This window comes from Pseudophryne corroboree, chromosome 7 (genome assembly GCF_028390025.1).
Source record: "Pseudophryne corroboree isolate aPseCor3 chromosome 7, aPseCor3.hap2, whole genome shotgun sequence".
NCBI lineage: Eukaryota > Metazoa > Chordata > Amphibia > Anura > Myobatrachidae > Pseudophryne > Pseudophryne corroboree.
The window spans coordinates 234846781-234869102 of record NC_086450.1 but is presented as its reverse complement, the minus strand read 5'-3'; the positions used below and the strand labels follow the sequence as shown (position 1 = coordinate 234869102).

At 43.3% G+C, this 22322-nt stretch overlaps 1 long non-coding RNA gene across 1 annotated transcript in view; it reads right to left on the bottom strand.

Moving 5' to 3' along the window:
* Positions 1-3280: 3280 nt before the first annotated feature.
* The window catches only part of LOC134943556 (uncharacterized), a 122321-nt gene continuing 103279 nt past the window's right edge, over positions 3281-22322 (bottom strand). The window contains exon 3 of the long non-coding RNA XR_010181607.1: positions 3281-3965. This is a non-coding gene — a long non-coding RNA (uncharacterized LOC134943556). The remainder of the gene's footprint in view (positions 3966-22322) is intronic.

Here is a 22322-nt window from a genome sequence, read left to right as displayed (position 1 = left end):
CTGTAGGCAATTACTGGTAAATGTCTTCCTGGAGGAATTTATAATTCATTTTGATGAACATCATCTTCTCCACATTTTGTGGAAGTAACCTCCTACGCCGATCGCTGACAAGGTTACCGGCTACAATAAACACTCTTTTGGAGTACACACTGGAGGGGGGGGGGGGGGGGGCAACTTAGGTAAAATAAAGCCTGTCTGTGCAAAGTCATCCACCCATCCTCCACCATTCTTTCAATGGTGACAGCATCATATACAGTGACGGTAGACATGTCAGTAATTGTTGGCAGCTCCTAAAGTCCGGAACACATGTCAACACTTGCTCCTGACTGCCCTGCATCATCGCCAGTGGGTGGGCTCGGAAATGTTATCCTTTTCCTCGCAGCCCTAGTTGCGAGAGAAAATGAAGGAGGAGCTGTTGACGGGTCATGTTCCGCTTGAGTTGACAATTTTCTCACCAGCAGGTCTTTGAACCTCTGCAGACTTGTGTCTGCTGGAAAGAGAGATACAACATAGGCTTTAAACCTAGGATCGAGCGCAGTGGCCAAAATGTAGTGCTCTGATTTCAACAGATTGACCACCCTAGAATCATGGCAAAGCGAATGAAGGGCTCTATCTACAAGTCCCACATACTTAGCGGAACCGCTCCGTCTTAGCTCCTCCTTCAATTTTTCCAGCTGCTTCTGCAAAAGCCTGATCAGGGGAATATGACCTGGCTCAAGCTGGCAGTGTCTGAACTGACTTCATGTGTGGCAAGTTCGAAGGGTTGAAGAACCTTGCACAACACGGAAATCATTCTCCACTGCACCTGAGTCCCTATATTGTAGTTGGATGTATAGGCTTTAATGGCCTTTTGCTGCTACTCCATCCTCTAAAGCATATAGTGTTGAATTCTACCTCGTTACCACCTCTTACTTCAGGTGATGGCAGAGCAGGTTCAGGAGTGTTTGCTGGCACTCTAGTCTTCGTCACACAGTGGCTGAATGGCGAAAGTGGCCCGCAATTTTTTGGGCCACCGACAGCATCTCCTGCACGGTTCCGGTATGAATGGTCGACCATGTTATGGTCGACAGTCATTAGGTCGACCACTATTGGTCGACATTGACATGGTCGATATGGACACATGGTCTACACATGAAAATGGTCGACACATGAAAGGTCGACATATGAAAAGGTCGACATGCGTTTTTTAACTTTTTTTGGTGTCGTTTTTTGCGTAAAGTGACTGGGAACCCCAATTAGTGCACCGTGTCCCCTCGCATGGCTCGCTTCGCTCGCCATGCTTCGGGCATGGTGCCTTCGCTCCGCTACCGCTTCGCTCGGCACACTTTACCGTTCCAATCGTAGTCCATGTGGATCGTAAAGTATGGAAAAGTTCCCCAAAAGAAAAAAAAGTAAAAAAAACCTCATGTCGACCTTTTCATGTGTCGACCATGTGCCCATGTCGACCAATAGTGGTCGACCTAATGACTGTCGACCATAACATGGTCGACCATGTGAACGGATACCCTCCTGCACACCCCTGTCATTTAAAAAAAAATTCTGCTTCACCAAATTAATTATATTTGCAAAACATGGGACGTGCTGTAATTTGCCCAGATGTAATGCACGCACAATGTTGGTGGCGTTGTCTGATATCACAAATCCCCAGGAGAGTCTCAGTGGGGTAAGCCATTGTGCGATGATGTCCCTCAGTTTCTGTAAGAGGTTGTCAGTGGTGTGCCTCTTACGGAAACCGATGATACACAGCGTAGCCTGGGTAAGGTGAAGTAAGACCAGATGTTGTGCGCTTATAAGATTAATGAAAAAAGGGGTACTTTCCTCACTAGTCTTTTGCTAAATACTTCATATAAATAGGATCCATATGTGGGAAAAAAAAAACAGAATTCCAAATATGGGCCCTCATTCCGAGTTGTTCGCTCGCAAGGCGATTTTAGCAGAGTTGCTCACGCTAAGCCGCCGCCTACTGGGAGTGAATCTTAGCATCTTAAAATTGCGAACGAAGTATTCGCAATATTGCGATTACACACCTCGTAGCAGTTTCTGAGTAGCTCCAGACTTACTCGGCATCTGCGATCATTTCAGTGCTTGTCGTTCCTGGTTTGACGTCACAAACACACCCAGCGTTCGCCCAGACACTCCCCCGTTTCTCCAGCCACTCCTGCGTTTTTTCCGGAAACGGTAGCGTTTTTTCCCACACGCCCATAAAACGGCCTGTTTCCGCCCAGAAACACCCATTTCCTGTCAATCACACTACGATCGCCTGAGCGAAGAAAAAGCCGTGAGTAAAAATCCTAACTTCATAGCAAATTTACTTGGCGCAGTCGCAGTGCGGACATTGCGCATGCGCACTAAGCGGAAAATCGCTGCGATGCGATGAAATTTACCGATCGAACAACTCGGAATGAGGGCCATAGTGTAGTATATTCTAAATTAGAAAAATGAGTATATAGGGATGATGTCAATGAAAATAGATGGGGGATTACCAGAACTAAGTGCAATACAAGCCACGATATATGCCTTTCAAAAGTATTCCGCAGCTAGGATGATCGTGTGTCAATTCCCTCACAGGTCCTCTGTTGTCAACCTTTGCCACAAACGCTCCCCAGAAACGAAATTCATATAGGGAAAACAGAATTCCAGATATAGTGTAGTAGGTTCAGAGAAAAGTAATTTTAATATGTACAAATAAAAATTGCCAATACAGAAAAGGTAATAGATGGAGAATTACCACAAATAATAATAAAATCAGCATTGAATAATGAGTCTCACTGGAAAGAATACAGCTCAAATATCCCCTGATATAAAAAGGTAAAGTTGGAGGTTTACCAGATTTTCAAGAAATATGTGCATTTGATGTTACGAGGAAGCTGGCTCCGGAACCCGTCTCCCAAAGTGACACACAGTTCCGTCCGTCCGGTGAAGCTCTTTGCCACACAAGTTTCTCCTGTCATGCAGTGCCGACTGGTTTCGGGATCTCTCCCTTCATCAAGGGGTGGTCTTCTGTATGCCGGCGGTCGGGCTCCCGGCGCTCACTATACCGGCGCCGGGAGCCCGACAGCCGGCATACCGACACTTATTTTCCCTCGTGGGGGTCCACGACCCCCATAGAGGGAGAATAAAATAGTGTGGCGCGCGCAGCGCGCCACCGTGCCCGTAGCGTGGCGAGCGCAGCGAGCCCGCAAGGGGCTCATTTGCGCTCGCCACGCTGTCGGTAAGCCGGCGGTCGGGCTCCCGGCGCCGGGATGCTGGTCGCCGGGAGCCCGACCGCCGGCCAGCCGTAGTGAACCCTCATCAAGGCTGTATGACAGGAGCTATGCTAAGTCTGGGCTATTTATGCTCTGTATGTAAATCACTTCTGGGTCAACAAGGTCACCTTGTTGTATGTAAATCACTTTCGGGTCAACAAGGTCACCTTGTTGTATGTAAATCACTTCCGGGTCAACAAGGTCACATATATTCTTACATCAAGTTTTCCCTCCACAGATTCAAAATTGTTGTGTAGTCTAAACATAGCAGCTTTGCATAATAACTATAAAACACAACCTATCTAAACTCAACTTTTAGTGGGAGGACCTAGCCTCCGTATTTCCGTACTTCCGATACACAAAATTTTAATAATACTGGGGATCTCATAATTTTATGTTAATATCTCGTTGGTGGTACTCGTGGATTATTTACTTAAAAAAGCCGTCTCTAATAGATAGGTACAGGAGCGGCCGCGTGCTTCCGGTCCGTGGAACGCACCGCGGACCGCATCCCGGCTTTGACTCGTGCACTTCCTGTGTCGAGGCCGCGTGCTTCCGGTCCATGGAACGCACGTGGACCGCATGACGGTCTTCTTTAGATTATCTCCCTCCGCTGTGTGGTCGCGTGCTTCCGGGCTATGGAACGCACAGCAGACCACGTCTTGACTTCCTGCTTTTGAGACGTCCATATACACCCAGTTTTTTACAGCGCATATCAATCTGAAAAAAAGGGGGGGGGGAGGAAACCACATAAATAGCATTTCTTGAAGGGGGGGGCAAAATTAAACATATAAAATGGTAATGAAAATAAATGAGTTTGGTAGGGGTGCATAACAGTATAGAGTAAAGATGATGAAAGCCCTTAATGATCCTTAGATAAAAATAACATGCAACATATACAATAGTGGTATATAAGAATGAATATGATAGGGGTGTATACCAGTATAGCAATAGAATTTAGGATGAGTATTTAAATGTGAGTGAAATCTTATTAGGGTACATGGGGAGAGGAGTGGAATATTAGAATATGCTACAGGAACCACTTAAGTTCAAAGTCTGCGTTTAATCCATTCGGAATCAGACTTTTCAATTTATAGATCCATCTCATCTCAGTTCTTGCTAGTCGCGTTGTTTCATATCTATGTCTCCAGGTGTTTCTCACATTTTCAATGGCAAGGAATTGCAGAATGTGTTTGGTTGATGAATGATGTTTTTCTTTAAAATGACTGGACAAAGGATGAGTCATGACCCCTTTCTTTATATTTCTTACGTGTTCACCCAAGCGTGTCTTTAGTGCTCTACTTGTTTTTCCTACATAAATTTTATGACAGCTACACTCTATCAGGTAAATCACGTTGGTGGTATGGCAGGTCATAAAATCATGGAGTTTGTACGTGACATTGTTTATGCTGAATTCCTCATATTTAGATTTTGTGGTTTGGATTTCACGGCAAGCTTGACAGGTTCCACATCTATAAAAGCCCTTACTCCTGATCGGATGTTTCTCTTTTGATGGTAGTTCACTCTTTGTGAGTTTACTCTTCAAATTCGGTGCCTTCAGATAGATGAATTTGGGCTTTGCTGGTATAATATCTTTGAGTAGTAGGTCTCTCTGTAATAAATGCCAATGTTTTTTCACTATCGATTAAATTTTTTGATGTTGGTGTGTGAATTGCGTAATAAAAGCAAGTTTGTGGACATCTTCTTCAGCAATTTTCTTGTTTTGTACTTCAAGAAGTTCTTCTCGGTCCTTTTCCATGACTTCTTCTTTGAATCTTTTTAATCTGTCCTTGTCATATCCCTTATCCTCAAATCCTTTTCTCATTTGTTCAGTTTGTACCTCGCAGACACTTTTCTTGCTGCAATTTCTTCTCAGTCTGAGGAATTGACTCTTCGGTACACTGTTTAACCAACTTTCATGGTGTTCGCTTGACATCTCAATGTAGTTATTAGCATCAGTGGGTTTCTTGTAGCATTTAGTCTCTATTTGGTCCTCTTCTATATAGATGTGAAGATCCAGGAAATGTAATTCTTTTTGGCTGATTGTAAAACTAAGAGTCAAATTGAAGTTGTTATTGTTCAGTGATTGGCAATATTGTTCTAATTCCTCCTTAGAACCTACCCAGAAAAATATGACGTCATCTATATATCTGTACCATGTTTTCATTTTGTTCTTGTAGTTGTGATCCGTTTTTACCTCTTTCTCCTCCCAAAATGACATGTACAAATTAGCGAAACTAGGCGCAAATTTAGTGCCCATTGCTGTCCAAACCAGTTGATTGTAATATGTGCCATTAAAATGAAAATAGTTATTTTTCAATATGAATGTAATACCTTGCAGAAGCAGATCTTTTTTATTTTCAGTATAGTCTGTCTTGTCTAGGTAGTATTTGACTGCCTCTAGACCCTTTTCATGCGGAATGTTCGTGTACAAGGCTTCTACATCTGCTGTCACCATATGCATGCTGTTGTTCCACTCGATACTCTTAATTTTCTGTAATGTATCTGTTGTATCCTTTAAGTGGAAATCTGTCTTGTTGACCAGAGGTTGTAAGTGGGCATCTATAAACTCAGATAAATTTGCGGTTAGACTTCCAATTCCCGCCACTATAGGTCTTCCTGGGGGCTTTGTTGTGCTTTTGTGGATTTTTGGCAAGACATATATTGTCGGTATTGACGGTTCAGTAACATTTAAGTTAGTGATGAGCGGGTTCGGTTTCTCGGAAACCGAACCCACCCGAACTTCACCCTTTTTACACGGGTCCGAGCCATACTCGGATTCTCCCGTATGGCTCGGTTAACCCGAGCGCACCCGAACGTCATCATCCCGCTGTCGGATTCTCGCGAGATTCGGATTCTATATAAGCAGCCGCGCGTCGCCGCCATTTTTACTCGTGCATTGGAAATGTTAGGGAGAGGACGTGGCTGGCGTCCTCTCCGTTATTGATGAACTTGATTGTGCTTTATTGCTTAATTGTGGGGAGGACTGGGGAGCAGCTGTATAATATAGGAGGAGTACAGTGCAGAGTTTTGCTGATCAGTGACCACCAGTTTTATCCGTTCTCTGCCTGAAAAAAATGCTCCATATCTGTGCTCAGTGTGCTGCATATATCTGTGCTCACACTGCTTAATTGTGGGGACTGGGGAGCAGCTGTATTATATAGCAGGAGTACAGTGCAGAGTTTTGCTGACAGTGACCACCAGTATACGTTGTCTGCCTGAAAAACACTCCATATCTGTGCTCAGTGTGCTGCTTTATTATGGGGACTGGGGAACACCAGTATAATATATATATAGGAGGAGTACAGTGCAGAGTTTTGCTGACCAGTGACCACCAGTATATAATATATAGCATTACGTTACAGTAGGCCACTGCTGCACCTACCTCTGTGTCGTCAAGTATACTATCCATCTACATTCTATACCTGTGGTGCATTTTAGTTTTGCAGTTTGCTGACACAGTGACCACCAGTATATATAGCAGTACGGTACGGAAGGCCACTGCTGTACCTACCTCTGTGTCGTCAAGTATACTATCCATCTAGATTCTATACCTGTGGTGCATTTTAGTTTTGCAGTTTGCTGACACAGTGACCACCAGTATATATAGCAGTATGGTACGGAAGGCCACTGCTGTACCTACCTCTGTGTCGTCAAGTATACTATCCATCTAGATTCTATACCTGTGGTGCATTTTAGTTTTGCAGTTTGCTGACACAGTGACCACCAGTATATATAGCAGTACGGTACGGAAGGCCACTGCTGTACCTACCTCTGTGTCGTCAAGTATACTATCCATCTAGATTCTATACCTGTGGTGCATTTTAGTTTTGCAGTTTGCTGACACAGTGACCACCAGTATATAAGGAAGTATGGTACGGAAGGCCACTGCTGTACCTACCTCTGTGTCGTCAAGTATACTATCCATCTACATTCTATACCTGTGGTGCAACCTTGGTGCGCCTCTTTTTTTCTTTGCATCATGTGCTGTTTGGGGACAATTTTTTTGAAGTGCCATCCTGCCTGACACTGCAGTGCCACTCCTAGATGGGCCAGGTGTTTGTGTCGGCCACTTGTGTCGCTTAGCTTAGCCATCCAGCGACCTTGGTGCACCTCTTTTTTTCTTTGCATCATGTGCTGTTTGGGGACAATTTTTTTGAAGTGCCATCCTGTCTGACACTGCAGTGCCACTCCTAGATGGGCCAGGTGTTTGTGTCGGCCACTTGGGTCGCTTAGCTTAGTCATCCAGTGACCTCGGTGCAAATTTTAGGACTAAAAATAATATTGTGAGGTGTGAGGTGTTCAGAATAGACTGAAAATGAATGGAAATTATGGTTATTGAGGTTAATAATACTATGGGATCAAAATGACCCCCAAATTCTATGATTTAAGCAGTTTTTGAGGGGTTTTTGCAAAAAAACACCCGAATCCGACAAAAAATTTTCAGGGAGGTTTTGCCAAAACGCGTCTGAATCCAAAACACGGCCGCGGAACCGAATCCAAAACCAAAACTCAAAACCCGAAAAATGTCCGGTGCACATCACTACATGTGAGTAGAACACTATCCATGAGCAAGGCCTGAAATGTATCATTGTCTAGCCAACAAGTTGATTTTACTAAGCATTAATACAACAATGCTCAGGCAGAGCAGTACATGCCCAATTTAACAGCACACACATGCTTTCACAATCTCCCTGTATGATATATCCTGAGTTGAAGGTACAAAACAGTAGATGTTCTTGATCAATAGAATAAAGGAGTTTCCTTAATGCAGCAATCTCAGCATAACATTTTTTCTTAATATGGCAGGTTAGCTACATCTGATAGCTTCTTCCTTATATGGCCTCCAACACAATGGCGGAACTAGTGAGTGGTGGGCCCAGGTGCAATAATATACTTTACCCCCACTCCCACCTCCCCCCCCCCCCCCACACACTAAAGAAAAAGGAGTCGGTTAATGAATAGTTGTTATCAGTGCCTGTGCCCCTCCACAGCTGCATTTTTCCCACATGCCTGCTTGTGTGCTTAAAATGTCCCCAGTATCTTCCTTACATCCCCCTCTGCAGCAGTGTGTTCCCTGCATCCCCACTATACAACATTACATAACTGAACTACATCCCCCCTATAGGTTGTACTGCACTACAACACCAATCACTGCACTATATCGCCACAATATGCTGAACTACATCACTATGCAACATCCCCCCTATACACGATACTACATGACTACACTACAGCCCCAATGCATGCTGCACTACATACTACACTACAATTCCCCTATATGCCACACTACATCACTACACTACACTACACTACACTACACAATATCCCCCTGTATGAACCTCTACATCACTACACTACATCCCCCCTACACCCCACACTACATGAACCCTGGTGCGAGGGAAGGTGGCCATGCAACATTGTGAATATAGGGTCCACTCAGTTGAAGGGGGAGTGGACACAACATGCTGGGGGCATGGCTGTCTCTTTGGCCAGCCTAGATTCTACCACTTCCAGTTTCCCAGTTGCATAAAAGTCAAGTTATCCTAAGCCAGGAATGTCTCCAAAATGTGCACTTTCTAACCCTTTCAATAGCCCATTCTGTAATAAAAAAAAAATTTTTATCTTTGCATTTTCGCACACAATTAATTAATTACAATGCTGAGGCTACATGTCACGTGCCAGAGATTGACCAGATTCACCCACTGAAACCAGAGATGTGCAGCGGGCATTTTTTGGGGTTTTGGATTTGGTTCCGCGGTCATGTTTTGGATTCGGATGCATTTTGGCAAAACCACCCTTTCGAATTTTTGTCGTATTCGGATGCGTTTTGGATTCGGGTGTTTTGTTTTTTTAAAAAACCCTCAAAAACAGCTTAAATCATAGAATTTGGGGGTAATTTTGATCCTATAGTATTATTAACCTCAATAACCATAATTTCCACTCATTTCCAGTCTATTCTGAACACCTCACAATATTATTTTTAGTCCTAAAATTTGCACTGAGGTAGCTGGATGACTAAGCTAAGCGACCCAAGTGGGTGGCACAAACACCTGGCCCATCTAGGAGTGGCACTGCAGTGTCAGACAGGATGGCACTTAAAAAAAATAGTCCCCAAACAGCACATGATGCAAAGATAAAAATAAAAAAAAAGAGGCGCAAGATGGAATTGTCCTTGGGCCCTCCCACCCACCCTTATGTTGTATAAACAGGACATGCACACTTTAACAAACCCATAATTTCAGCGACTGGGTCTGCCACACGACTGTGGCTGAAATGACTGGTTGGTTTGGGCCCCCACCAAAAAAGAAGCAATCAATTTCTCCTTGCACAAACTGGTTCTACAGAGGCAGGATGTCCACCTCATCCTCATCCCCCGATTCCTCACCCCTTTCACTGTGTACATCCTCCTCCTCCTCACAGAGTATTAATTTGTCCCCACTGGAATCCACCATCACAGGTCCCTGTGTACTTTCTGGAGGCAATTGCTGGTAAATGTCTCCACGGAGGAATTGATTATAATTCATTTTGATGAACATCATCTCCTCCACATTTTCTGGAAGTAACCTCCTACGCCGATCGCCGACAAGGTGACCGGCTGCACTAAACACTCTTTCGGAGTACACACTGGAGGGGGGGGGGGGGGGGGGGGGGGGGGCAACTTAGGTAAAATAAAGCCAGTTTGTGCAAGGGCCTCCAAATTGCCTCTTTTTCCTGCCAGTATATGTACGGACTGTCTGACATGCCTACAGTGATGCTGTCACTCATATAATCCTCCACCATTCTTTCAATGGTGACAGAATCATATGCAGTCACAGTAGACGACATGTCAGTAATCGTTGGCAGGTCCTTCAGTCCGGACCAGATGTCAGCACTTGCTCCTGACTGCCCTGCATCACCGCCAGCGGGTGGTTTTGGAAATGTTATCTTTTTCTGTTGAAATAATTCCACACCGAAGAGGTGATTTTTTTTTTTTTTGTATTTTGAGCAGGCATGTCAATGGCCTTATTCATCCCACGGACAACAGGTGTCTCCCCGGGTGCTGACTTAAACAAACCACCTCACCATCAGAATCCTCCTTGTCAATTTCCTCCTCAGCGCCAGCAACACCCATATCCTCATCCTGGTGTACTTCAACAGTGACATCTTCAATTTGAATATGAGGAACTGGACAGTGGGTGCTCCTTCCAGCACTTGCAGGGGGCGTGCAAATGGTGGACGGAACCACCTGTTCCCGTCCAGTGTTGGGAAGGTCAGGCATCGCACCCGCTGACACATTTGGACTCTCCTTGGGGATTTGTGATTTAGAATGCACAATTCTTTGCTGTGCTTTTGCTAGCTTAACTCTTTTCATTTTTCTAGTGGGAGGATGAGTGCTTCCACCCTCATGTGAAGCTGAACCACTAGCCATGAACATAGGCCAGGGCCTCAGCCGTTCCTTGCCACTCCGTGTTGTAAATGGCATATTGGCAAGTTTACGCTTCTCCTCAGACGATTTTAATTTAGATTTTTGGCTCAATTTACTGAACTTTTGTTTTTTGGATTTTACATGCTCTCTACTATGACATTGGGCAATCGGCCTTGGCAGACGACGTTGATGGCATTTCATCATCTCTGCCATGACTAGTGGCAGCAGCTTCAGCACTAGGTGGAAGTGGATCTTGATTTTTCCCTATTTTACCCTTGTCAAAGTCAGAAAAATATCACGATGCACACTGCCATATTTGCACCTCATACAGGTCCGCGCTGCGCATGCGTGCGCTCTCCCGTGCGTGCGCATACTCGCTGTTGCGGGCACCCGCGGGCGCGCAGTATGTGCATTTACGGTAGAGTTCATGTGTTCGTAGCGTGCGACTCAAACGTTACATATTTTCACTATATAATGTATTTTGTAGATTATGGTCCCTTTGATAGAATCTGAAAGTTTAGTTAATGTAGCATGTTCATGGACAGAGAAATCCCTCTTTGTTTGATACGAAGGGTCAGACAGGAGTAATACAGTGGTGTTTAGTATCCATCGGAAGAGTATTTAATTAGCAATATTCCGGTGTTGGTTTGAAGCGGATTAATCGCTCGTGCGAATAGTTATGGACATAAGAAGTTTATGTCCATTTACTATTATTTGCACTTACTTATCCATGCGGCGGGAAACCCAGTTTCCCACCCACCTGAGCAGTTGGAAATCGTCACAGCCCACCTGTATGAATCAACCTATGACCTTTTGTTATAATGCGAGGAGGAATTCCTGTGTCCAATGAACAATGAGATTGTAGGGACCATTGAATTGTATTGTGTGTGGGGCATAAATAGACAAGCCGATCACATCCAGCTCACTCTTCAACGGTTCTCATTGCTGAAAATCGGGAGCTGGATGTCCAGAGGCGCATGCGATCGTTCCCCTTGTGCGTAAGTTTTCTCCGCAATCATATTGTCTTTCTTGTTATTATGGGCCATATCTCTCTCTCTCTCTCTTCTCCTCTTTCTCTTATTTTCCCTTAAAACGTAATTGTATTGTATTGTATTGTATTGTATTGTATTTCCCGTGTAGTTATCTGGTTAGTTAGTCTATGTTATATTGTAGTGTATGACTTGTATTGTATTAATTCTTTTGCAAGTATAACATTCATAATATATATATAAGGCGTTGGACCCTAAGCACGGTATCTGTGTATTTCTTATAGTGTTAAGTATTCTCAGAGCGTCGGTGACGCTCGAACAGCTTTTAAGTTAATAAGGTTATACTGTGCTGCATTTACACTCTATCACTACACTAAGGTCTTACTGCATAATACACTGTTTATGGTTTAGATATAAAGGTTTAACATTGTGAGCATCAGCGCCGCTGGTGATCTCCTCGTGGTCCCGAGCGTCCGCTACGCTATAGCGAATCATTACGTTAGTCGGCAGCCAATAGCGTGCCTGCCCGTGATCTCTTGGCCGTGAGCGAACGTGACGCTTGAGCGTCTCGACTACGGCTAAGCGATTGTTACGCAACGTGCGTACCCTTACGGTACTCCATACGTAAATAGCGTACAGTGTTCTTATACCTCATAAAGGGTATTATATAAGATAAATATTTAGCTTTATCAATTGGCTGCTCGTCCAGTCCTTCACATATCTCTGCTAGGTAATTTCAGCAGACATTATCCATCAGCAAAGGGCGGGAGATCATATTCTTCGCAGTGCTGACGGGATAAGCGTCTGCTTCGCTTAGTAAAGGGTGCTGAAGGAATCCGGGAACCGGAGGTAAGAACAACACACTAGTGTCTTTTAAAACTGTTTATTTCTGTTTTGTATACACACGCATATATCTGCATTCCTTTTTCGTGTATATTCATATCACTCTCCTGTTTGCCATTGTATAATTGATAAACGTGCTGAGAAAGATTTGTTGCTATTGGTAGTTAAAGAGTAAAAACGATACATTAAGGGGTAATTTGTAAAACACACGCACAGCTTCGCCTGAGATACAAGGAAAGACCTGTGTGGTGCTTGGTAGATGATTACAGTTAAAGATCATCTACATTGATAAACGTGCTAATTGTATTTTTGTATGGCCAGCGTACACGTGTCTCTAACAAAAGGCTGAGACTCGCGAACGCAACACAAAGGCCGACGCACGCAGCGTATATTACGCAACGGAGCGTCTGGGTACGCCCACCGAAACTCAAATCGCACAATAGCATTGTTTTAGTGGGGGCGGTATAGCATAGCCACGTGATAATAGCACAAATTGATTTCAGTTTTTCCAAAACTTAGTTTAAATACCTTACTTTACTGCAATGCCTCTGGGGACAGCTATCAGACTACGGGAAATGATTTTTCTGATCAGAAAACTATAAGAATGATAGTGGGTTGAAAACGGTATGAGTGTATTGAATCCCGCTTTGTGAACTGAGTGATCTGGGTGATCTTTGGTGGAACGTGATGAGCACGGTCTGAGTGAAAACGTGCAACAGAGTGTGATAAAGTTTTCGTTGTATTACGCTCTGGCTGTTTTGGAGCACAGTAGGGAGACTCCAATGATCCTACCATTTATGGGCAACAAGTGTCTATAAGTGGTACGATTGGACCGCACGGTTGTATGTGTGACCAATAACGCAACGTGATATGAGGTAGTATATCCATGCGTAAATCTTGCCCTCATACGTGTTGTAGGGAGCACATGCAAGCGTGATTTGTGTAAAGAAGGGAATTTTCACTGGTCTCTCAGGAAAATCTCTAGAGATAGGGCCTGTAACGGTTACACGTGTCTGCTAAAAGGGGCGGATTCGTTGTACTCGGAGCAGAAGGAGTTCAGTGGAAGAGCTTTAAGGATTTCCACCGTAGACTTCTGTGTTTGGTGCATTTTAGGAAGTTTTTCTGTGTTAAAAAAGGTTCACAATGGAAGCCAAGTGCACAACACAGGGACGTTCAGCAGTCAGGGTTCAGACTGCAGAGGCTTGCAGACCCCGAGGGTCTGCTCGGTTAGTAATGTGGAGGAGGTATGGTCCCCACACTGAGACCTTTTGTGATGAATGGACACGAATGACTGCGGGGGATAAGGCACCATTTCCCGGGATAGGTAGTTTTGACTTAGAGGTATTGCATAATTTAAGGCGAAGGATCTGTCTCATAAAATCCTGGAAACAACGAGTTAAACATAATGATTGTTTACAGATATGGCTACAGGAAAGTGACATGCAAAGAAATGTAACTTACATACCTAACTTTCATCCTGAGAGGAGAGACATGGCAATGGAGAGGATTATGGTTGCGGAGAAAGGCACGATGGGGTGCGATAAAAGTGCACTTAGTAACTATATTAAGAATGAATGTAACAAACGTAATAAGGTTTATAAAAATGAAAGTGTTAAATGTACAACTATTAACCCATGCAAGTCGCACCCCTTGTTAAACTTTCCTCAGGAACACCAACAAGAAAGTGAGCCCAGCACAATGTCGGAGCCTTTTCCAGCAGCCATCACACAAGACATCCAGGTGGACGCGACCAAATCGGTAAAGACTGTAATCAAACCCCCTAACGGAGGGTCAGGTGAGGTCGTGTCCACAGGTACGTATGGTATTATACATCACGCACAAACAAATGTACCTCATATCGTGGAATCAATTCAGAATGACGTTACTGGACTTAATCCTGTCAAGGTAACTGCAGTACCAAATGGGAAAACTGACTCTTCAGGAGTCACTCCTGTCAGGAACATCGCCATGTACTGCCCCTTTTCCCGAACAGAATTAAGAACAATTCTGTCTGAATTTCCTGATCCCAGGAAAGACTTAGTTGCTTGTCAAAAATACATTAGAGTGCTAGGAAACACTGCAGAGCCAAATAACAAAGATTGGAGGACAGTTTTGAGGGCATGTTTACCCCCCGATGTTGATTCATTGAAATTTATCGCTGATTGTAAGCTAGATGAGGAAGTACCACTAACAGACAAGTATAACCAAGATAATGTAAAAAGAATCAATCTACAGTTAGGAGTATATTTTCCTACAGTAGTAAAGTGGAATAAAATCTTTACAATAAAACAAAAAGAAGGTGAATCCGCATCAGAGTATTTTCACCGGGCTCTGCAGGATATGGCTAGGTACACTGGTATAGATGACATTGAAACTAACGTACACCACAGAGAGGTAGCTGTGTCTGTATTAATGGACAGCTTAAAAGACACACTAAAAATTAGGGTACAAACCTCTATACCTCATTGGAGAGGTATCTCGGTGGCTGCATTAAGAGAGTCCGCTATTGAGCATGACCAAAATATCCAAAGAACCAGGGAAGCACAGGGAGAGCGGTTGATGGTACTGAGCATCCAAGCACTAGAGGAGGCATCAAGTCGACCGGAACCCCAGGCCCCTAGCACATGGAGAAAGCCAAGGATTTGTTATCATTGTAGAAGAGAAGGGCATTATGCCAGCAACTGTAATAACCCACATAAAGTCAGACCCCCTAGACCAAGAAATGAGCAAAATTATAACACACACAATTATAATCAGGGATCTTTTAGGAAGAATTTTGGGCCACACCCATGATATGTAGTCAGGAAAGGTGATCATTAGGACTGATGGTAAGCCTGAGGTAACGGTTAATAAATTGGGAGGTCATTCACTGAAGACACAGGAATGACAAGGTGAAACGTTGTAAATGTATTTGTGAAAAATGTTTTTTTTTCTCTCTCTCTCCCCATCTCTGACGATTATTGATAGGACTCAAACATTGCATATCTACTTGGTCTTTGCAGAAGTCTACCAAACCCCAGCATGACCTATCCGCATCAATGTATTCTGGCCAGATACAGAGGGTGGAGTATGGAGGTGCTGGTGGGGAGGAACTGCGCAAGGAAACCATTGGACATGTAGATATGACAGCCTGATGATCTGACAATGTTTTAAAATGTTTGAAATTTTTTTTTTTCCTGTTGTTGTTCTCTGTTGATTTATGTGATATATATATATATATATATATATATATATGAATTGTTCTCTCTCTCTTTTGTTTTTTTTGTTTTCTCTCTTCTTTCTCATGTTTTCATGGTTTAAAGATGGTATGTCATACATCAGCTAGACAAATGGTAATGCAAGATTTTTGCTCCTTACAGAAAGATCGCTGGCTTGGAAGAAATATTGCATCACCGGAATGTTCGTTTGGAAGACTGAGAGACAGCACCTTTGAGATGACAGCAGAAAAAGAAGAACAACAAGACTAGAGAACTTAATTATCGTAACAAGTTTCTCTCCCCCTCAAACTGTTTTTCTGTACCCCATTACAAATTTCTTCTTTTCTCCTCCTGTAAGATGGACTTGCCACAAGAGACTGTGATATGGATTTTCCTGTTGACCCTGATGTTGACCAGAGCAGTCTGTTTCGGTGAGAGTACCAGTGAGGTCGAGAAAGAAGTTTTGACACCAGAAAGGTTCCAATGACTAAGACGGAGGTGTAAATTTCCAATAGCAACACAAGCACCGAACAAAGGCGAGTACCGGAAACAATCTAACAGCCATGTTATTTGTAAACATTTTTTTTTGGGATTGTTAGCTGAAGAAAACTGTATCTGTAGGCTCTGTGATAACGTAGTTGAGGATGGGTGCATTAAGAAATGCCAATCCAGTTTTAATATCCACATGGACCGGCATCCATTGAGTGACAATCACTCCTTAGTGGGTAGTGAGTGTTAAATCAAACAGATTGTTGGGTATGCTCTCAAGTACCTCAAGGTCATAGCAAATCAGGACTAGTACCATTTCCTTTAACGGTAGGGGAGGTACTTGAGCTAAAGGGTGGGAGACCAGTGGACAGGAGGTTTAATATCTCCAGTCCTCCTAGTTTGAAGCTCCACCAATATCATGTGGATAGATCCCTAATATGTTTTAACATTACCAATCCCCGAAAGCTGGGAAGTTGGGAAGTGTCATGGAGCAACCAAACCATGACCTTTTCATATAGAGCAGATAGAATGCCTACAGATACAGAGCTTATACGCCACATAGCCAGTAGAGAAAAATCTTTCCGATATAGGTATACCCTAGGAGGTAGGATTACGAGAGTTGGAGAGGTATCACCAGGATACTGCGCACATATCGTACAAACTGATACGTGTACTAAACAAATGGGAGAATTAGGGGTAGGAGATTTCACATGGAAGATGTGTAATATGGTTATGTCCTACTCCGTCCCATATGTTCTCCCCGATGATGCATATTTCATATGCGGGAGGAAGGCGTATAAGTGGCTTGCCCCAAACTCTGAAGGATTGTGTTATATTGGAAAAGTACTGCCTGAAGTAATGACTGTATCACATGACAAAATGAAAGACATACACCGTGGTGCCCAAGCTCCTTATACTCACACCCATTACGAGCACGTAGTTAAAAGGCAACTGACAGAAAGGACAGAGCATCCGGCCTCTGATCTGATCCATGAATCCACCGGGATTCAGGTTCTACGTGCGCTAGATTTCATCCGCACCGCTCGAGGAGTGATGAACTATAGATACATCTCTGCGCTTGCAAATTTGTTAGATAATATCACTGAAATGTATGATGACACGTTTAGGTATACTGGAAGAGAACTTCAAGCTTATAAAACAGAACTGGTACAGCATAGAATGGTTCTTAATTACCTCACAGTAGTGACAGGCGGATATTGTGTCACACTGGCAACACAGTACGGCGTGAAATGTTGCACATATATTACAAATAGCACCGAGGACCCGGTTGAGGTCATAGACCAAAAGATGGACGATATTCTCCAACTGAAGTGGGAATTTCGCAGGAGACACAATCTCACTCTTGCTGCTGTAGGTAATGAGCTGACTGGTTGGGTGTCATGGTTGAACCCGCGAAATTGGTTCTCTGGTTTAGGAGAATGGGCTCAAGGAGTCATAATGGATGTTGGGAAGTTTCTCCTATGTATCTTAGGTGTTGTTATATCGATTGGTTTGATATTTAGATGCGGTCAGGCTTTAATGAAGTGCAAAAGTAGTACAAGGGTAATGAGTCTGAGGAGTGAGGAAACTGTAATTCCAATGGATTTGATTTATGACCCAAATGTAGAAACAATGATGTGATGAAAAATGCGATTTCTACGGTCCGTTTCTTTCACCTGTTTTTCCGTTTTCTCCAAGGTAAAAAGACCCACTTGGACGAGGAATTTGATGATCCTGTATACAGACAACTGATGGATTAAAGAAGAAGTTTTGACAACCTTATACACAGATATTTGATGAACTTTGCCATAGATCCCCAGTTTCCCTAGAAATTTTAAAATTACGCTAGCCCAACACTTTTGTAAATCTATGGACATTGACAAAGTTTTTGCTCGCACCTTATGGGCAAAAGCACAAAGAAGACTGCAATCAACAGACACCGAACAAGACCTCAACCGACAAATGTACATTAACCTGACATAGAATACCACTGCATTTACCGTAATTATGTCTTTTCTTCATCTCTACAACCTTCAGGTAATTACACACATAGTCGATAGGGAATACAGGCACAGATATCAGCAATCACATATTCCCCCATTCATGTATCATCAACTAAAATGTGCTCCCCATTTGTTACAACCACAGCCGAAAAGAGCTCGGTAAAGTTTGACAGCCCATCCACAGACCCGTACCACGGGATAAGAAGGAATTCAAATGTATACTTCGCAATGCCTCGAAGCTTGATTTAAAACACGTACGGCACGATGATACATGACCCCCAAACACGGATTCATACACACATGCTTCTGCTATCTCACTAGGTCATACCCTTTTCCTACCTTCTCCTCTCCTCCCCTACCCAACCATGTAAATGTATTAACCCCTGACATATATTTTTCTTTTTTTTGAAATGTTTTAGGAAGTGGCAGTTATTGTTGACTGCCAAAGGGTAGACTGTCAAAGTCAGAAAAATATCACGCTGCACACTGCCATATTTGCACCTCATACAGGTCCGCGCTGCGCATGCGTGCGCTCTCCCGTGTGTGCGCATACTCGCTGTTGCGGGCACCCGCGGGCGCGCAGTATGTGCATTTACGGTAGAGTTCATGTGTTCGTAGCGTGCGACTCAAACGTTACATATTTTCACTATATAATGTATTTTGTAGATTATGGTCCCTTTGATAGAATCTGAAAGTTTAGTTAATGTAGCATGTTCATGGACAGAGAAATCCCTCTTTGTTTGATACGAAGGGTCAGACAGTGGTAATACAGTGGTGTTTAGTATCCATCGGAAGAGTATTTAATTAGCAATATTCCGGTGTTGGTTTGAAGCGGATTAATCGCTCGTGCGAATAGTTATGGACATAAGAAGTTTATGTCCATTTACTATTATTTGCACTTACTTATCCATGCGGCGGGAAACCCAGTTTCCCACCCACCTGAGCAGTTGGAAATCGTCACAGCCCACCTGTATGAATCAACCTATGACCTTTTGTTATAATGCGAGGAGGAATTCCTGTGTCCAATGAACAATGAGATTGTAGGGACCATTGAATTGTATTGTGTGTGGGGCATAAATAGACAAGCCGATCACATCCAGCTCACTCTTCAACGGTTCTCATTGCTGAAAATCGGGAGCTGGATGTCCAGAGGCGCATGCGATCGTTCCCCTTGTGCGTAAGTTTTCTCCGCAATCATATTGTCTTTCTTGTTATTATGGGCCATATCTCTCTCTCTCTCTCTTCTCCACTTTCTCTTATTTTCCCTTAAAACGTAATTGTATTGTATTGTATTTCCCGTGTAGTTATCTGGTTAGTTAGTCTATGTTATATTGTAGTGTATGACTTGTATTGTATTAATTCTTTTGCAAGTATAACATTCATAATATATATATAAGGCGTTGGACCCTAAGCACGGTATCTGTGTATTTCTTATAGTGTTAAGTATTCTCAGAGCGTCGGTGACGCTCGAACAGCTTTTAAGTTAATAAGGTTATACTGTGCTGCATTTACACTCTATCACTACACTAAGGTCTTACTGCATAATACACTGTTTATGGTTTAGATATAAAGGTTTAACATTGTGAGCGTCAGTGCCGCTGGTGATCTCCTCGTGGTCCCGAGCGTCCGCTACGCTATAGCGAATCATTACGTTAGTCGGCAGCCAATAGCGTGCCTGCCCGTGATCTCTTGGCCGTGAGCGAACGTGACGCTTGAGCGTCTCGACTACGGCTAAGCGATTGTTACGCAACGTGCGTACCCTTACGGTATTCCATACGTAAATAGCGTACAGTGTTCTTATACCTCATAAAGGGTATTATATAAGATAAATATTTAGCTTTATCACCCTCCACATTTTTATTCTCCATTTTTTAATGTGTGGAATTATATGCCAGTTATATATATGTAATTAGATGGCGGTAATGTCTGGAATTAGATACCACTAGATAGATACCAGATACCACTGTGACTGGAATGATGATGACCTATGCACAGTGACAGGACACTACCATAGCAGCAAGATGCAGCACATGACACTGGACTATTAGTAATGTACTGTAGTACACTGAGCACCACAATGCAGCACAAGACGCTGAGTAGTGATACTGAGCACAGATGAGGATGATACTGAGAACTGACACTGAGCAGAAACATGCAGCCCTGGACTATTAGTAATGTACTGTAGTATACTGAGCACCACAATGCAGCACAAGACGCTGAGCAGTGATACTGAGCACAGATGAGGATACTAGAACTGACACAGAGTAGCAAGATGCAGCCCTGGACTATTAGTAATGTACTGTAGTATACTGAGCACCACAATGCAGCACAAGACAATGAGCAGTGATACTGAGCACTGATGAGGATGATACTGAGAACTGACACTAAGCAGAAAGAGGCAGCCCTGGACTATTAGTAATGTACTGTAGTATACTGAGCACCACAATGCAGCACAAGACAATGAGCAGTGATACTGAGCACTGATGAGGATGATACTGAGAACTGACACTAAGCAGAAAGAGGCAGCCCTGGACTATTAGTAATGTACTGTAGTATACTGAGCACCACAATGCAGCACAAGACAATGCAGCACTGATGAGGATGATACTGAGAACTGACACTGAGCAGCAAGATGCAGCACTGGAATATTAGTAATGTACTGTAGTATACTGAGCACCACAATGCAGCACAAGACAATGAGCAGTGATACTGAGCACTGATGAGGATACTAGAACTGACACAGAGCAGCAAGATGCAGCACTGGACTATTAGTAATATACTGTAGTATACTGAGCACCACAATGCAGCACAAGACAATAAGCAGTGATACTGAGCACTGATGAGGATACTAGAACTGACACTGAGCAGGAGAGACACACTACTAGTATTACTAAGCAGCTATAAGTAAGCACTGATACTGAGCACTGATATTGAGATTTCCACTGAGAGAACATAGCCACATCCTCTCTGCTCTCTCTACAATGCACGAGTGAAAATGGCGGCGACACGCGGCTCTTTATATGGAATCCGAATCTCGCGAGAATCCGACAGCGGGATGATGACGTTTTCCCTCGTTCGGGTTTTCCGAGTGAGGCGGGAAGAACCGAGGCTGCCTCGGACCCGTGTAAACCACATGGAGTTCGGGGGGGTTTGAGCCCGCTCATCTCTAATTGAAACCCATTAGAAGGAACAAACGTTAAGCCTGGACAGCAACCAGAAAATTACTCTACCAGTCTTACTGTAAATCAAAACAACCACTCCTGAGATCATCGTACAGTGTGAGATGCATATAGTGTTTCCCAGATGGTACCAGTTTCTGAGTCCATCGCCCGCACACTGGATTCCAGACATGTCAATCATTTGACTTTGTTACTTATAATTGATGAAAGTTATTAATGCACTTTGCTCCTTTGTTGCTCTATCTGCAGCCAACACAAATGTTTATTCAGTATTACAGAGAATTCAATTGTTCATAGAATGTCACTTACTACCCCCTCCCAAAAAGAAAAAAAAAATAGGCAAATTGTTTGAGAATTGATTTTGGTGACTTCATTGTGTTACTTGTTATGCAATACAAACAGTGAAGGCCATAGAATTTGTTTTATAGCCAGTACTATGTGCTATGTCAATAACGGTGAAGTGATGTCACCTCTCAGCCTAACATGGGAAGAAGCCTAGAGCTCAATGTACAATCTTCATTAACTCTTTTGTATCTAGGAGATTAAAGGGCTTATGCACAGTTGAACGTATGCCCATTTGCTGGGTATATATTGTGGCAAGCAAGGACAATGCAAAGTCAGTCATACACATTTTGACTTATCTGCTGTTACAACCAGAGAGTAAGAATGGGGGTGGGAAGGAGCTTTCTCATGCTGCAAAGTTCAGGAAAGGTATTTACAAAAATACATTTTATTGAGACCAGCACATGAGTGAATACTAGTGTTAGGAAATGCATCTTTTGTACTTTGTATATAGCAGGTGAGAAGAAATCCAGGCACATATACTACACACCAGTGGCGTAAGTTCGTCTCAATTGCCCGGAGGCAAGATAAATATTAGTGCCCCCCTATATTTAGATAAGTGTGTGTGTGTGTGTGTGTGTGTGTGTGTGGAGTGTTCTGTAAAAAATATATATATACTGTATATAT